The following is a 13763-nucleotide window of genomic DNA, read 5'->3' as shown; positions in this document are numbered from 1 at the left end:
ATATATATATATATATATACATACATATGTATACATATATACACATTCAGCAAGCCTAGAGTTAAATATTATTTGGTACAATTTCAACAGTAGTCCAAAAAAAGTAAAGAGATTGGTGGTGTGAGAATAAATCTTCTTCCAGTATACTTGCTAAATGAGCAATATAAGTAGGATTTGCTTTCACTTATCTGATTTTAGGAAGATGCATTATTGTGAGGCTGTTCAGTTCCTGAAAGGCTGTTTATGTTTGGAACAAGCAACTAAATGGGTCATTCTATGATGTCTTTTTTGTGTTTGTTTTGCTTGCTTGGTCGTTACTCATACAATATCAGGTGGTCTTCATCTAGTGTGCTTCTACCCCGGGGAAAACCCTGATCTCAGAGTGGATGGAGAGAATTTATGGTAAAGTCATTAGATCCTAAGTCAGTAGAGATACAGTCACGAAGGGATGCAGTTGGAATGATGCAATCATCCTCATCTTGAAAATCTTTGCCGTTCCCACCTACTGTCTGACTTCTTTCCCCTGAGCCCACTACCTAAGAGAGGGTGTGATAAATGTGTATCTTCTAAAATATTCTTTGAATGCTGTTTATAAAGTTAAGCTCAAAATACCACCAAATGATAGGTAGAGTACCATGAATGGGTTTTTGACAAGCTCTGATGACTGTTGTAGGGAATTGTTCCTATTTAATGAAAATGTAGGTTGTTTGACTATTTAAATCTAAGAACCTACAGTGTATCTTTGTGTAATCTCTACCCTTAATTCTTTGGGAACTTTGTTCCTATCGAGGAAATTTCCCATGCATTGTAAGTTGTTTGTTGCTGCTCTGATTTCCAACATATCCTAGAAAGATTCGTTTCACGTAAGAACATCACTGCTAGGGCAGCATTTTGGGTCATCTTCATGTCGGCTTAGACAATTTATGTGTTCACTATTTACAGTTTTTATATTTGCCCACTGGGATTATCAGGTAACTGGTTTTTTGAGGTCACAGAGGTAAATTAACATAGAAATGAAACTGGGAAAATGTTAACATTTACCTGAGTTTTATTGATGTTACTATTAATCTAAGATGCCATTTGATATTATTGCAATAGTTGACACACCCAACAAACTCATAATTGTATTTTAATGTGTAATTAAATCACCTTTTTTATATTTGTGGGCATAATCACCTCAGAGTGAAGAGTTCTTAGCTAACAATGATTTCAGTTTTTTTTTTGTGTGTGTGTGTGCATGTGTGTGTACTTGAAAACTATCAAATAATAGAGATCTGATAACAGTGGTTCAACACAGAATTGAAAACGCATGTAAGATTCAGCTCTGAAGCTTGGTCACATCATGTGGAATAGATGAAATAGAGATGAAGGTGTTAAGTAGTACATTTAAAGCATAATACAGTGGTAACAACCTTATGAGAACTCTTTCAGTATTAGAGTCAAGCCTGATACCAGACTTACTGAGTCCTCATGGTTCAGTGCAGGTTCCTCAGAATCGGGTTAATTTGAAAGAATAAATTGAATTTAATTAAGCTGTTAGTGTACAAATATCACAGAATTGAAAGTGATGGAAAGACGATGAGTCATCCTCAGCCGTTCTTTAGATGACAAACTGGACATGAAATTAGAAAACCTGGCGGGGTGGGCACCGTGGGCCGGGTCAGGCGGTGAGTGCAAAGGGACGGTATTCCCTTTGTTCTGATAGCCGGCCTGCAGCAAGCTAAGACTGCAGGCAGGGAGACATCTGACCAGCGAGGGGCTCTGATCCTGTGGAGGAGTAAGTGTGTTGACCGCCACACAAGTCCGGTTAGGGAACACACAATATTCCTGCCATCCTTATCTCCCTGGCTACTCCAAAGGGGCAGCTTCCCCCAGCTAATCCCTCTCTCCTGCTATGCCATCCCAGCTTTCTGCCTGGAACTTCTACCCTTCCCCTCTCCCTTTTTAGGGGCTTAAATTCCTCCATCTCAGCCGGGGTGGGCACCGCGGGATGGGACAGGTGGTGAGTGCAAAGGGAAGGAAGTCCCTTTGTTCTAATAGCCTGCCTGCAGCAAGCTAAGGCTGCAGGCAAAGTGATTCCTGGATAGCAAGGGGCACTAATCCAGTAGAAGAAGACCCAGTGGAGGGAAGAGCCATTGGAGAGCATCTGAATGAAGAGATGGGCAGGCGTCAAGGCAAGAATTCCTCCAACAATCTGAAAAACAACATGAAAACACCAGATCCCAGCGATCTTATGACAGAAGGACTTGAACGCCCTATTCTAGAAGAAATGGAAAACAGTGTCATTATGAAAGCAATAGAGTCTCTTAAACAGGGAATGAATAACTCACTTAAAGAAATAGAAGAGAAATATAACAAAAAGATGGAAAATGACTAAAGAAATGGAAGAGAAATATAACAAAAAGTTTGAAGAAATGAGTAAATTCGTAAATGATACCCTGGGAAACCAAGAAAAAGCAATCAAACAGGTAATGGAATCAGTTCAAGAATTGAAAACTGAAATGGAGGCAGTGAAGAAAACACAAACCTAGGGCCGGCTGGATATGGAAAATCTAGGTAAACAAACACAGACTTCAGGAACAAGCATAGCCAATAGAATACAAGAGATAGAAGAACGAATCTCAGATTATGAAGACACCATAGAGAAAATAAATGCCCTGACCAAAGAAAACAGCAAATCCAACAAATTCTCATCACAAAACATTCAGGAAATATGGGACATAATAAAAAAAACCAAATCTAAGAATAATAGAAGTAGAAGAAGGAGAAGAATTGCAGATCAAAGGTCCAGAAAATATATTCAACAAAATTATAGAAGAAAACTTTCCCATCCTAAAGAATGATATTCCTATGAAGGTGCAAGAAGCATACAGAACACCGAATAGACTGGATCAGAAAAAAAATCCCCTCGCCATATAATAATCAAAACACAAAGCATTCAGATTAAAGAAAGGATATTAAGAGCTGCAAAGGAAAAAGGTCAAGTAACCTATAAAGGTAAACCTATCAGACTTACACCAGACTTCTCTATAGAAACCATGAAAGCCAGAAGGTCCTGGATAGAGGTACTGCAGAAACTAAGGGACCATGGATGCAAGCCCAGACTACTATACCCAGCCAAGCTTTCGTTCACTATCAACAGAGAAAACAAAATATTCCAGGATAAAAACAAATTTAAACAATACGTAACTACAAATCCAGCCTTACAGAGAATATTAGAAAGAAAATTACATCCCAAGGAATCCAACATTGCCAACACTGACTACAATAATTCAGACATCTAGCGACCCTTCACTAGCACAACTCAAAGAAGGAAAACACATACACTCTATTACCCCCCCCCCCCAAAAAATGACTGGAGTCAACAACCAATGGTCATTAATATCTCTTAATATCAATGGACTCAATTCACCTATAAAAAGTCACAGACTTAGAGATTGGATACAAAAACAGGATCCAACATTCTGCTGTTTACAAGAAACACACCTCAACCACAAAGACAGACACCTACTCAGAGTAAAGGGTTGGGAAAAGGTTTTCCAAGCAAATGGACCTAAGAAACAAGCGGGTGTGGCCATTCTAATAGCTAACAAAATCGACTTCAAACTAAAATCAATCAGAAGAGATGGAGATGGACATTTCATACTCATAACAGGAACAACTCATCAGGAAGAACTCTCAATCCTGAATATCTATGCCCCTAATATAAAGGCACCCACATATGTAAAAGAAACTCTTCTAGAACTCAAGGCAGTCATCAAACCACACACGCTAATAGTAGGAGACTTCAACACTCCTCTCTCACCAATGGACAGGACAATCAGAGAGAAACCAAACAGAGAATTAAGAAATTTATTGGAGGTATTGAATCAAATGGACTTAACAGACATCTATAGAACACTCCACGCAAATAGGAAAGAATATACCTTCTCTGCAGTTCATGGAACCTTCTCGAAGATTGACCACATACTCGGTAACAAAGCAAACTTCCACAGATACAAAAAAATATTAGTAACCACCTGTGTCTTGTCAGATCACCATGGATTAAAATTAGAATTCAACAACAATGCTACGCCCAGGAAGTCAACAAACTCATGGAAGTTGAACAGTCAACTACTAAATCACCCCTGGGTCAAGGACGAAATTAAGAAAGAAATTAAAGTCTTCCTTGAATTTAATGAAAATGAAGACACAACATACTCAAAACTATGGGACACTATGAAAGCAGTGCTAAGAGGAAAGTTCATAGCAATAGGTGCCCAAATAAAGAAAACGGACAAAGCACACATTGGAGACCTAACAGCACACTTGAAAGCTCTAGAAAAAAAAGAAGCTGATTCACCCAGGAGGAGTAAAAGACTGGAAATAATCAAACTGAGGGCTGAAATCAACAAAATAGAAACAGAGAAAACAATCCAAAGAATCAATGAATCAAAAAGCTGGTTCTTGGAGAAAATCAACAAGATTGACAAACCCCTATCCTAACCAATCAAATGGCAGAGAGAGCACATGCAAATTAATAGGATCAGAAATGAAAAGGGGGATATAACCACAGACACAGAGGAAATTCAGAGAATCATTAGATCTTACTATGAAAGTTTATATGCCACAAAGTTGGAAAATGTAAAAGAAATGGACATTTTTTTAGATAAGTACCATATACCAAAGATGATCCAAGAACAGGTGAACAATCTAAATAGACCTGTTAGTCGTGAAGAATTAGAAGCTGTTATCAGAAATCTCCCTGCCATAAAAAGCCCAGGACCAGATGGTTTCAATGCAGAGTTCTACCAGAACTTCCAGGAAGAGCTAATACCTATACTCCTTAATGTATTCCATAATATAAAAACAGAAGAGTCATTGCCAAACTTCTTTTATGAAGCTACAGTTACCTTAATACCAAAACCCCACAAAGACACAACCAAGAAAGAGAATCACAGGCCAATCTCACTCATGAACATCGACGCGAAAATTCTCAATAAAATCCTGGCAAACCGAATCCAGGAACACATTAGAAAAATTATCCATTATGATCAAGTAGGCTTCATCCCAGAGATGCAGGGCTGGTTCAACATATGCAAATCTATCAATGTAATCCATCATATAAATAAACTGAAAGAAAAAACCATATGATCATTTCATTGGATGCTGAAAAAGCATTTGACAAAATTCAACACCCATTTATGATAAAGGTGTTGGAGAGACTGGTATACAAGGATCATACCTAAATATAATAAAAGCAATATACAGCAAGCCGACAGCTAACATCAAATTGAATGGAGAGAAACTCAAAGCCTTTCCACTAAAATCAGGAACACGACAAGGCTGTCCACTCTTGCCATACCTCTTCAATATAGTGCTTGAAGTTCTAGCAATAGCAATAAGACAACATAAGGAGATCAAGGGGATTCGATTGGAAAGGATGAAGTTAAACTTTCGTTATTTGCTGACGATATGATAGTGTACATAAGTGACCCCAAAAACTCTACCAAAGAACTCCTACAGCTGATAAACACCTTTAGTAACGTGGCAGGATACAAGATCAACTCCAAAAAATCAGTGGCCCTCCTATACACAAAGAATAAAGAAGCAGAGAGGGAAATCAGAGAAACATCACCTTTCACGATAGCCACAAATAGCATAAAATATCTTGGAGTTACTCTAACCAAGGAAGTGAAAGACCTATTTGACAAGAACTTTAAGTCTTTGAAGAAAGAAATTGAGGAGGATACCAGAAAATGGAAAGATCTCCCTTGTTCTTGGATTGGGAGGATCAACATAGTAAAAATGGCAATTCTACCAAAAGCAATCTATAGATTCAATGCAATCCCCATCAAAATCCCATCAAACTTCTTCACAGACCTTGAGAAAACAATAATCAAGTTTATATGGCAAAACAAAAAACCCAGGATAGCTAAAACAATCTTATACAATAAAGGAACTTCAGGAGGCATTACCATCCCTGACTTCAAATTCTATTACAGAGCTACAGTATTGAAAACAGCTTGGTATTGGCATAGGAACAGAGAAATCGACCTTTGGAATCGAATAGAAGACCCGGATATTAACCCACAAACCTATGAGCACCTAATTTTTGACAAGGGAGCTAAAGGTATACAATGGAAGAAGGAAAGCATCTTTAACAAATGGTGCTGGCATAACTGGATGTCAACCTGTAGAAGGATGAAAGTAGATCCATACCTATCACCATTCACAAAACTCAGGTCCAAATGGATTAAAGACATCAACATTAATCTGTCCACTTTGAACCTGATAGAAGAGAAAGTGGGAAGTAGTCTACAAGATATAGGCACAGGAGGCCTCTTCCTAAGGAGGAACCCAGCAGCACAGACAATAAGAGAAACAATGAATAAATGGGATCTACTGAAACTGAGAAGCTTCTGTAAAGCAAAGGACACTGTCAGTAAGACAAAAAGGCTGCCTTCTGACTGGGAGAAGATCTTCACCAATCCCTCATCAGACAAAGGTCTGATCTCCAAAATATACAAAGAACTCAAGAAACTAGGCACTAAAACTCTAATTAACCCAATTAAAAAATGGGGTACTGAACTGAACAGAGAATTCACAACAGATGAACTTTTTATGGCCAGAAGACACTTAAGGTCATGCTCAACCTCCTTAGCGATCAGGGAAATGCAAATGAAAACCACTTTGAGATACCATCTTACACCTGTCAGAATAGCTAAAGTCAAAAACACCAATGATAGCCTATGCTGGAGAGGATGTGGGGTGAGGGGAACACTCATCCATTGTTGGTGGGAATGCAAACTCGTGCAGCCACTGTGGAAATCAGTGTGGCAGTTTCTCAGGAAACTGGGAGTCAACCTCCCTCAGGACCCAGCAATTCCACTCTTGGGAATATACTCTAGAGATTCCCTAACATACTGCAAAAGCATTTGTTCAACTATGTTCATAGCAGCACTATTTGTAATAGCCAGAACCTGGAAACAGCCTAGGTGCCCCTCAATAGAAGAATGGTTAAAAAAGGTGTGGAACATATACACATTAGAGTTTTACTCAGCGGTAAAAAATAATGACATCTTGAATTTTGCATGCAAATGGATGGACATAGAAAACGCTTTACTGAGTGAGGTAAGCCAGACCCAAACAGAGGAACACGGTATGTATTCACTCATAAGTGGATTCTAACCATAATTAAAGGTCTTTGAGCCTATTATTCGTGATCCTAGAGAAGCTAAATAAGAAGACGAACCTGATGAAGATTATTTAGCTATCCGCGAGGAGCTAGGAAATAGTCAAGAGTCCCAGGTACCTTGGGTGCATGGGGGGGGGGGAGGGTTGTTGGAAGGGGAGAGGGTTAGAGAGAAGGGAGTAGGGGAGGAATGGAGAAAGCTCGGTTGACCGGGATGGGGGGAAGGGAGGAAGGATGAATATGGGAGCAGGGAAGAATATATTTCAACTAAGGGAGTCATTTTAGGGTTTACAGGAAACTTGATTATATATGGGATCCCAGGGCCAAGGAGAGATCCCCAGATTGTTCTCTGGACAGAGGAGAGGGTGCCTGAACCGGCCTTGGCCCATAACCATACTGATGAATATTTTGCTTATCACCATAGATCCTTCATCTGGCGATGAATGGCGATACAGACGGAGACCCACATTGGAGCACCGGACTGAGCCCCCCAAGGTCCAAATGAGGTGCAGAAGGACGAAGAAAATGACGAAGGACTGCGACTGAACTGAGCACGTGATCCAACCAGATTCTCTGAATGTGGCCAGATTCTCTGAATGTGGCTGGCCCGGAGTCTTTCTGAGAAGCCATTGACAATGACACTGGGACTAGTTTTCTCTGCATATACTGGATTTTTGGGATCCAGTCTGTTTGGATACTCACCTTCCTGGACCTGGAGGGAAGGGGGAGGAACTTGAACTTCCCACAGGGCAGGAAACCCTGACTGCCCTTAGGGACAAAGAGGGAGGAGGAGAGGGAGGGGGGGGAGTGGGAGGGTGTTCGGAAGAGGGGCGTAAATGGAAACTTTTATAATTTAATAAAATTACTTTTAAAAAAAAGAAATTAGAAAACCTGAAACCAAATAATATTATTGCTGTGTCACCGATGCAAGTTCATGTAACAAATGCCGTAGATGAGATGGTGAGGAGGGTACCAGGTAAGTGGTATGGAGAGGGAGTGATTGATGACTTATAATGGGATGATCAGAGGCAGCAGAACACAATTCAAGAGTCATGGTGAAGAGTAATTTGTTCCTTTCGTTAAGTTGATAATGTGTCCACTAAAAGGCTTTTCACCAGTTTTACAAGATATCCAAACTTTTTTTTATTGAGTCTGATATTAAGATAAAAATAGTTCTTATCTCACAGCCTGGTTTTTTTTTTTTTGGTTGTTTCTTGGTTTGCTTTTTAAGATTAAGACTCCATCTGAATCTGTAAACCAAGTTTACCACAAAATTTAGGTTTCCTAGAGAAAATTTTACCTTTGTAAAACATCGTGTCCAACTATTTCAGTTATCAGTAATGGACCACAGAACAAAAGAAAACTAAGTCAGTTTACTCTAATAGAGAAATCAAATTAACTGAACTGTTTGTTTCTTTATTAAAAGATATGCTAGATTTTTAATGAGAGAGAGAGAACAGCAAAACAGAAATATTATCTACAGGGAAAAATAGATTATGTCAGGGTAAGGAGATGTGTAATAAAAACAAAATCATTCTAAGTTCATTGATTATTTTTTCCAAAAACGCAGGGTTATAAATATTACCTAATGCATGAGATTTTTATATATGTTAGGCAGTGTGATTGCATACAACATAAGAACTAAGTGGAAATTGTTGTGAAAATTAAAGCTTTAGATCACTCCTTCAAACTCTTAGCTGTTTTACATTTTGGGACAAACATTCTGAGACCCAGAGAGGAATTAAACTATTAACATATCCTACAAGTCAGAGTTAAAAATAAAATTCAGTTTTAATACATAAGAATGTGCTCTATCCACTTCATTAAGAATATCAGTAAGATAACCAATGCCACGTCTCAACACTGAAGTCATGTACATATAAGAAACATTGTATTTACGTGTGTGTGTGTGTGTATAACAGCAATTAAAGAAAATGAGACTTAACATAAAGGAGCTAAATTGTAGTATTAGGGAGGAAACAAAAGGGGTGCAATAGTGTAATTATATTTTAATTACAAAAATATTAAAACAAAATAATTTTTGGAAGAAAGATGTTGGAAATTTGAATTTGTCTGTTTCATAGGTTTAAAAATAGCAGAGACTTTAAAGGCTCTCTCATTATTTAAGTCAAATGACAAATGTTTTGTACTGTCTCCATATGATAGAGAGAGTTACTCCTTACTGAAAAAGTACTTTTATTCTACTGATCTTCTCTGGCAGAAAATTATTTAGAGTGCAGAGATCTTAGTGCTGTTCTACAAAAGGTTAGTGTAATGATGAAGACCTATCACTTCAAACTGAGATAGCCTAGATGGGAGGTGGTGGCGCATGCCTTTAATCCCAGAACTCAGGAGGCAGAGGCAGATGGCTCTCTTTGCGTTCCAGACCAGTCTAGTCTACAAGAGCTAGTTCCAGGACAGGCACCAAAGCTATACAGAAAAACCCTGAACCAGGTTGAAAAAAGAAAAAGAGAAAGGAAGAAGGAAGGAAGGAAGGAAGGAAGGAAGGAAGGAAGGAAGGAAGGAAGGAAGAAGCTGAGAGAGCCTGATTCATAATTTCCATGCTTTTCTGATGATACGTTTAGGCTTCTAAGGTTTAGTTTCTTCATTCTCAGGTGAGGAGATCTAGTAATAGTCATATCATGTAATATAAAACATATCTGATAATTGATAAATCAGCTTAAACCCTTCTTAAAATATAATTTTATGCAGACAAATGATTTTTAATTGATACTTTAAGTATTATTTAGAATAATCTTGCTTTTATTCTTGCTATTAATTTTATTTTTATTCTTAATTTTACCTGGAAATATCACTTCACAAGAAGGCAATATTTAGTTATGATAAAGGAGTACCAATAGAGTTACCATATCTTTAATGATACATTATTAATATCATCCAGTTGACATTGACTCATTATAGGATGATGTTATTTCAATTGTAGGGGTGCTGAGTATATTCTCTTAAAATGTTATCCAGAAAATGAAGAGACTGCATGATAACTCAGCTAATAATTACATATACAGCATTATAATTTGGAGTTTGATACACGGTTGTTACTGAATTTGTCTATCCAATTATTACCTGAAACTTGAATCTATAATGCTTGATAGTCATGAAAATAAAAGAATATAAAGAACCACAATAACTTATTGATGATGTCTCTTTGATATTATCAAAAGGGTCACAATGTATATTTTATTAGTATTAATTTTAAAAGTAACAAGACCTTGATTTAATTTGGCTCCAGTATTACTGGCAATGTGAAATTTAGGTTTTCTTTCACTTCTTTAGACTTATATCCTACTCTCAAAAGTGAATAAATGACTTTATAGGAATTCCTGTTTATGAAACGTAGTAGAGAATCAATGGATATCAGCAATGTATATTAGTAATATTAATGATTCAATTTCAGAAGACATCCAATTTCAAGAGTATAGTCACTGCTAAGTCAAGAGTTTTGCATATGGTTCTTCAGCTAGGACATTTCAAGGAGACAGTATTGACAGAAAATAAACAAAAATTATTATGTTTTCCAAGTGTTTTGATTATTTAATAAATAAATACAATTTATCATTTTAACTTCAAGTTTAAAAATGCAAACAATAAATAGGTCTTGCACATTAAGTAGAATTTCTTTTTTTTGTTTGTAAAAAGATAAAGTGAAGGTATGAAGAGAATGATAATGGAAGACAAATTAATGAAAAAACATGAAACTGGTAATCATTAGTTGGCCAAAGTTTGTCCTTGCATATCCTAAGAATATGTGTACAGTGAAGTAATAATAAGAATTCAAATTCAAGCAGAAAACACAGAACAGAAACCATGAACTGTATGAGTGCAAAGCTTCCTAGAGCAGTAGAGTTGAAACTGTCATAAAGCCTTTATTGTTAGTGCTTGGTTTTTGTAGTACAAGATGTAAAAAAGAATGATAAAGTGATTATTAGACAGTGCCGCCAAACTGCCCAACAAACCAATAACTACTGATTAAAAAAAAACATTTCTTATGCAGATTATTGAGTTCAGTAGTCCATGATTTTATCAACTCACATCAGATAGAGAAGCTATTCTTTATTTATTCTTTTGGGAATTACAAAGAATCCATAATTAAGAAAAATATTATCAGTTTTGTTCCTATTCATGTATGTAGCAACAATGTTAGGAAACATATTGATTGTGGTAACAATAACTAGAAGTCCTAGTCTGAGGTCTCCCATGTATTTCTTCCTTAAGTTGCTATCCCTCATGGAGGTTACTTACTCTTCTATCATTACCCCCAAGTTAATTATGGACTCTTTCTCTGAGAACATTTCCATTTCATTGGAAGGTTGCATGACTCAGCTCTGGATTACTTCTTTGGTGGTGTGGTGATAAACCTTTGCATTATTTGACAAACATGAGTCCCAGAGTATGTTGCCTTATGGTAGGAGGGACTTGGGTTGGTGGATGTGCACATGCAACCATTCAGCTTCTTTTCATGTATCAAATACCTTTCTGTGGCACGAATATCATAGATCACTTTATGTGTGATTTATTTCCACTGTTGAAATTGGCGTGCATGGACACCTATATTCTATATTCTAGGTCTCTCTTGGTCATTCTCAACAGTGGAGTGATGTGTATGGCCATTTTCCTTATTTCTAACTGCTTCCTATGTGATCATCCTCTGCTCCCTAAAGTCCTCTAGCTCTGAAGGAAGGCGTAAAGCCCTCTCAACATGTACTTCCCACTTCACAGTGGTTGTACTCATCTTTGTGCCCTGTATTTTCTTGTATGTCAGACCTGTGGTCACTTACCCAGTAGACAAGATAATGGCTGTGTCCTTCACTGTGATTGAGCCAATGTTAAATCCTTTGATATACACCTTGAGGAATGCAGAGGTTAAAAATGCCCTAAGGAGGCTTCTAATGAAACAGGGGACATTGAGTAGTCATTATCTTACACACAGGAAGTAATGCTTCCCAGAAAGCTAACAGCGATCTCTCCTCTCCATTACCCTACTCCATTGTGAATCCAGCCCCATGGATGTCTTTCAAACTTAACAATCAGGTAATGATACAATGGTCCTCTCTATTCTGGTTAGTGTCTTGTCCCCAGCAAGCCAAACCATCACATTTATACTACATCTTTTTCCTCCTAACTCTATAGGAAACCAAACCAAAGTAAAATCTCTATTTTTGAAAAGTATTTGGTATTACTATCCCAATATATGACTTTGAAAACATCCTGAAAATATCTTACAATCTAAGACACTAGAAATTTTACTGAACATCATAGCCAAAATAAATAATCTATCTTGAACTTTCTTAACATTTAAGACTGCTGCTCTTCTGAATTTCCCATGTAGTCAACTATTACAAAATAAGCTAATACATAGCTAAAATCTTCAATTGCTTATGCTTCTATGTCTCTGACCTAGACACTGTATATTAATTTATTGAAAGCCGCATATACAGGAGTTGAAATCAACATCCTGAAATCTATCATAAAGTTTGAAAATTACTATTCATGGATATTCTTTGATAAAGAGTGTTGTTTCTTATCTGGATCAATCGGAATCAATTTGATTTAATCATTTAATTCCTTGTAAAACTTGGTTAAGAGTTTTGTAAAGTAGCCCATTTCTTCCTCTATGTGATGTTTTCTGTGCTGTTCAAAAAACATTGTGTAGTAATTTTTTTTAGGGACAGAGACCCAGATGTATTTCCAGTCACACACAGAGAGATAAGCACCATTTATACTCTCAAACAAACATCAGAACAAAGAGACACACAGTCACAGACAGAAACACATATGACTTCACAGAATCACATACAACCTTCAAGCAGGCACAGATTCAGAATTATACAACAAACAAGCAGAGGACAGAAAACACAAGAAGCATGATGTAGAGTATTCAAGTATGGATTCATTCTTGATTAAATGACTCTGGGGGAAGTGCTTATATTTCTTTCCTTAGTGTGACTCCATGTATTTTTGGTAACTCAGCATTAATCACTAAGGAATGTAATGCATATATCTGACAAAATGGATTTCAAACAAAAGCTAATCAAAAACGACAAGGAGGGACACTTCACTTTGATCAAGGGAACAGTTAAAAAAGAAGTCATTAATATACTAAACATACATGCATCAAATTCTGCTGCATCCAATTTCATAAAAAGTTTGTACTATTAAATTTAAAGATGCAGATTAACATCAATCCAAATAGTAGGTCATTTCAAAACTCAGTTTTCTATATTAATCGGGGCAGGTCATCTGGACAAAAATTAAACAGAAAAACATGAGAACTAATTGACATCATACATTAAATGACTTAACATATGTCTGTAGAATATTCTAACCCAAAACAAAAGAATGCATGTTGTACTTATAAGAACACACAGGACTGAAGATTCCTAAGACAGACAAAATCCTTAGATACAAAACAAATCTGTGCATATTCGAAAACACTGCAATCCTATATAAGTACAAAGTAATAAAACTTAAAAATGATAGTAAAGCAATCCCCAATAAATACTTAACCTCATAGAAATTAAGCAACTCATTACTGAATAATGACTAGGGTAAAGAAGAACTCTAGAAAGAA

General features: G+C 36.9%; 1 pseudogene; it reads left to right on the top strand.

Moving 5' to 3' along the window:
- Nucleotides 1–7364: 7364 nt before the first annotated feature.
- Nucleotides 7365–12129, top strand: LOC148122841 (olfactory receptor 4C6-like; annotated as a pseudogene).
- Nucleotides 12130–13763: the final 1634 nt, after the last annotated feature.

Source organism: Myodes glareolus, chromosome 2, assembly GCF_982192425.1.
Source record: "Myodes glareolus chromosome 2, mMyoGla1.1, whole genome shotgun sequence".
NCBI lineage: Eukaryota > Metazoa > Chordata > Mammalia > Rodentia > Cricetidae > Myodes > Myodes glareolus.
This window is presented reverse-complemented; position numbering and strand designations above follow the sequence as displayed.